Here is a 5761-nt window from a genome sequence, read left to right as displayed (position 1 = left end):
CGAAGACTACCACGTATTTAACTTAAGTTTGGGCCTTCCAAAGGCCCACTAACCTACTAAAATATATATTTTAACCAACCAGAACACACACAAATTTTAAAAAATCACAAAAACACAGAAAACCCAAAAATTGGGGCGTTACAACTCTAGCCTCCTGAAAGAAATTTCGTCCTCGAAATTTTACCTGAATCAAACAGATGAGGATATTGTTGACGCATTGCCACTTCTGGCTCCCAAGTAGCTTCCTTTCTGCCATGATTATGCCACAACACCTTTACTAGCAGAACTGATTTCCTCCTCAAAATCTTAACATCTCGATCCAAAATCTGCACAGGCTCTTCCTCAAAAGTCAAGTCTGTTTGGACCTCGATCTCTGCAACCGGCACAACATGAGTAGGGTCAGAACAATACTGCCTTAACATGGAGACGTGAAAGACATCATGAATCCTATTCAACTCTGAAGGTAGCTCCAATTGATAAGCCACTGAACCCACTCGCTTAAGAATCCAATAAGGCCCAATGAACTGCAGACTTAACTTGCCTTTCCTCTCAAACCTTAATATTTTCTTCCAAGGCGAAACCTTCAAGAAGACCGTATCACCCACAGAGTACTCAATTTCCTTGCGCTTCAAATCTAAATATGACTTCTTTCTATCAAATGCTTCCTTCAACTGGTCTCTAATCAACTTAACCTTATCCTCAGTATCTGCCACCAACTCAGGTCCAAGAACCTGTCGTTCACCCAACTCAGTCCAACAACTAGGTGTATGACATCTTCGCCCATACAGTGCCTTATAAGGAGCCATTCAAATACTTGCCTGATAACTATTGTTGTATGAAAACTCTGCCAACGGTAAGTAATCCTCCCAACTGCCTCAAAAGTCAATAACATATCCCCTCAACATGTCTTCCAGAATCTAAATAACCCTTTCTGACTGACCATCAGTCTAAGGATGAAAGGTTGTACTAAAGTTCAACCGCGTACCCAACGCCTCATGCAACTTTTGCCAAAATCGAGATGTGAATCTAGGATCTCGATCAGAAATAATCGACACTGGCACTCCGTGAAGTCGCACTATTTTTGCCACATACAATTTGGCTAACTTCTGAAGTGAATAATCAGTGCGGACAGGTATGAAATGAGCAGATTTGGTCAACCTATCCACAATTACCCAAATCGAGTCCTTCTTCGACGGTGTCAAGGGTAACCCACTAACAAAATCCATGGTTACCCTCTCCCACTTCCAAAGTGGTACTTTCACTGGCTGCAAAAGTCCGAAAGGTAATTGATGCTCAGCTTTCACTTGCTGACAAGTCAGACATTTTCCCACAACTTCCGTTACCTCCCGCTTCAGTCCAGGCCACTAATACAACTCCTTTAAGTCGCGATACATTTTACTCCCTCTAGGATGCCTAGCACACAGACCTCCATGAGCTTCTTTCAGAATTGCTTGCCTCAAGTCAGAGTCCTTCAGAATACAAACTTTACCTCGGTAACACAGAACTCCCTCACTGTTTAGTCCGAACTCAGAAGTATCCCCATTCTTAACCTGCCGGAATCGAGAAACCAGGGACTCATCCCTCGACTATTTTTTCTTAATCTCATCCACTCAGGTTTGCCTAACTTGCAGTTCTGCTAACAGACTACTGTCGTCATACAGACTCAAACGAGCAAACATGGCTCTCAGATCAGATACAGTTCTACGACTTAGGGCATCAGCCACCACATTAGCTTTGCCTAGGTGATACTCAATCGCGCAGTCATAATATTTAAACAACTCTATCCATCTCCACTGCCTAAGGTTCAGCTCCTTCTGAGTCAGCAAGTACTTAAGACTCTTATGATCTGTGTATATAATACACCTTTCTCCGTACAGGTAATGTCTCCAAATCTTAAGCGCAAAGATTACCACTGCCAACTCCAGATCATGAGTAGGATAGTTAACTTCATGTGGTTTAAGCTATCACAATGCATAAGCAACCACTTTACCCTCTTGCATCAGCACACAGCCCAACCCTACATGTGATGCATCACTGCATACGGTAAAATCTTTTCCAGACTCCGGCTGAATCAGTACAGGTGCCTTGGTCAGAACTTTTTTCAGTTTCTCAAAAGATTCCTGTTGTTTCTCAATCCAAACAAATGGTACTCCCTTCCTTATAAGCTTTATCAAAGGCGCTGCCATCATAGAAAATCCTTCCACAAACCTTCTATAGTACCTAGCTAAACCCAGAAAACTTCGAATTTCTGACACTAACCTCGGTGGCTTCCATTCCAGAATTGCTTCAGTCTTTTGAGGGTCCACCTTGATCCCTTCAGCAGAGACAACATGCCCCAAGAAAGTTGCCTCTCTCAACCAAAACTCACACTTACTGAATTTTACATAAAGCTCCTTCTCCTTCATTACTTGCAGCACAATACGAAGATGCTCATTATGCTTCTCCTCAGTTTCAGAATAAACCAGAATATCGTCGATAGAGACAACCACGAATCGATCCAAGTATGACTGGAACACTCGATTCATCAGATCCATAAATGCCGCAGGTGCGTTTGTCAACCCAAATGGCATAACAAGAACTCATAGTGACCATACCGAATTCTGAATACCATCTTATGAACATCCACCTCCTTAACCCTTAACTGATGATACCCAGATCGAAGGTCAATCTTGGAAAATACTGAAGCTCCTCTAAGTTGGTCGAATAAATCATTGATTCTCGGTAGTGGGTACTTGTTCTTAATCGTCAGTTTGTTCAACTGCCGATAATCAATGCACATCCGCATTGACCTAACTTTCTTCTTTACGAACAACACTGTTGCTCCCCATGGAGACACACTTGGTCTAATGAAGTCTCTATCCAATAACTCTTGAATTTGGGCTTTCAGCTCCACCAACTCCTTCGGTGCCATCCTATAAGGTGCAATGGACAGCAGTACCATTCTAGGCAACAAGTCGATTCCAAACTCAACCTCTTGGTTCGGAGGCAAACTCGGAAGCTCCTTTGGAAAAACATATTGAAAATCCTTGACAGTTCTAACTTTATCCACTGTCAGATCCTCAGTTTCTGATTGGCTTAAAAATGCCAAATAAGCCTCACATCCCTTTCGAATCCACTTCTTAGCTCTCAATGCCGACACCACAATAGATAGATAATCCCTACGCTCGCCTATCACCAAAACCTCCTCATCCTTTGTGGTCTTTAACATTATTTGCTTAGCAGCACAATCTAGAGTAGCCCTATGCTTAACAAGCCAATCCATTCCCAAAATGAGATCGAATTCTCCGAAAGGTAACTCCACCAGATCTCCAGAAAAAACTTTTCCTTGAGTTTTATAGGCACATCTTTATACAGTTTATCTACCCTAACCGAGTGACCCAAAGGACTTAGCACAGATACCCCACTCACGGTCTCCTCAGAGTGCACACCCAGCTACCCAGATATAGCACATGCAACATATGAATGGGTAGATCCAACATCTATCAATGCAGTGTATAGCATACTAGAAATCAGAAACGTACTAGTTATGACGTCAGGTGCATCACCCTCTTCTCGGCGACGAGCTGAATACACCAACGCCGACTAACGAGCCTCAGCAAATCTAGCACCCCTGCCAAGCGCTCCTCTTCCTCGACCATTTCCATTACCACCTCTACCTTGCACACGTCCTCTCGGAAACTGTGGTCCACCCCTCACTGGTTGAGCGACCCTCTACTCTAAAACTTAAACCTGATCTGGTTCCTGGGGACAATCCTTAACCCTATGCTCCATAGATCCGCATCAGAAACAAGCACTAGAACATTTTTGACACTCGCCCATATGCATCTTCCTACAATTCCTACAACCCTACGGTCTAACAGCATTCATGGTACTGCTCGAACTGGCTCCATTACCCTTGCTCTCTTAACATTCCTGTTCATACCACCTGAAAGTCTTGAATCTCTCATAAAAAGGTTCCGATGTTTCTCACGATTCTATCTTTCTGTATGCTTCACTTCCTCAGCTATCTTAGCTTTTTCCACTAAAGCAGCGAAGTTACGCTCCCTCTACGGAGCAATCAGCACCCTAAGTTCATCTCTCAGACCATCCTCGAAGCGTACGCTATGCTCATACTCTGTAGCGACAATCCCAAAAGCATACCGGCTCAGTCTCAGAAGCTCAGACTCATACTCAGCCACTGACTTACTCCCTTGGACCAGGTTCAAAAATTCTTTCCGGCGAGCGTCCACGTAACTAGCCCCAACATACTTTCCTTTGAAGGCTGTCTTAAACAGCTCCCAAGTCACACTGTCAGCAGGAGTTCCATCTCTCACTGTGAGCCACCACTGATAAGCCTCATCCCTGAGTAACGATATGGCTACCTTCAGCTTCTGCTCCACAGAGCAATCCAGATCATCCATAATCCGCTATGTGACTTCTAACCAATACTCAGCCACATTCGGAGCTACACCAGATATGCCCTAAATATCTCTGCTCCATTGGCCCAGAGCCGCTCAAAAATAGACCCCCGAATTTCGTTTCCCATACTTGCCCCAGCAACCCTTTCCAAAACTTGGAGCATTGCCTGGGACAGAGCATCGTCCCCAGCACCTCGATCATGGGACTCTACCTCCGTTGCCAGTGGTACCAGTGCATCTGCTCCGGCACATGTCCTAAAGACGAAGATTCAGCCTGAGCATTACCTCGGCCATGTCCACGGCCTCTTCCACGAGCTGCTTGTGTACTCATTTCGTACTATCTGATTAAGAATTTTATGAATCAGTTTAAAATTTCAGTGTTTATCACAGATGTCTTATGAATAACAGTAATTTAGAGTTTGAGTTTGTTTCCTTTTGCGGTAGCCTAGCTACAGTCTTAGTCTACTTATCAGAGTTTCTATAGTTCCAGTGTTACCCTAACTAAAGTACCATGATAAGGTTTTGTACAAGCATATAACAGATATTTCAGAAACAATCAGAAAGGCTAAGAAAACTTACAGACTTGGGTCAGAGATTCGGTGTGCCACCTTCTAAAAAAAACCTAATTTTAGAAAACCGATTTTAATCTTTAAAATAATCTATTTGTAAAGAGAAAATATTGGAAACATTCTCGAAAACAATTTATAATCAAGTTCCAAAAAAATGATTTTCGAAAACCTATATTTAGTGTTTCTTTACAAACTCCCGTTTTTAGACCCGTTCCACAGTCGAGTTGTTGCAACTTGGCTCTGATACCACTAAATGTAACACCCCAAACTCGGCCTAGACGTTATGGCCAGATCCGACGTGTCACATGGACTTACGACTTAATATGTATTCGTTGGTTTAAGTGATTGGGGTGGTCTTTGTAAAAACAGCGGTTGAATGAAAAGCCGGTTTATCAATCTTTAGGCTATCCATTTGTTGTGCTTGTTGAGCCTTGAAAACGTTCATTAATTTCGAAAACCCGCGCAGCCTAACACTAGCAATTTCGTCATAGTATAAATATAATCAGAAAATAAAACCATAGCGGGAGAAAAGAAATTTAAATAGCGGCCTTATTACAACTTAAAACCCAAAATTAAATCAGAATATAAAAATAATAAATATAAACTAACTTAGAAAAACCAACTTTGCAGATGATGTGGCCACTCCGAATCCCTCACAGCTCCAAGCCCACTATGGTTGGGGATTTCCTACAGAGATGAAAATAATGGGTGACTTCTGTAAACTCAGTGTGTAACATAACCCAACCATAGCCCAAAACAGATCAAATCTCAGAGTCAGACTTATCTGGGCTTTGG

This window comes from Gossypium hirsutum, chromosome A13 (assembly GCF_007990345.1).
Source record: "Gossypium hirsutum isolate 1008001.06 chromosome A13, Gossypium_hirsutum_v2.1, whole genome shotgun sequence".
Taxonomy (NCBI): Eukaryota; Viridiplantae; Streptophyta; class Magnoliopsida; order Malvales; family Malvaceae; genus Gossypium; species Gossypium hirsutum.
This window is presented reverse-complemented; position numbering follows the sequence as displayed.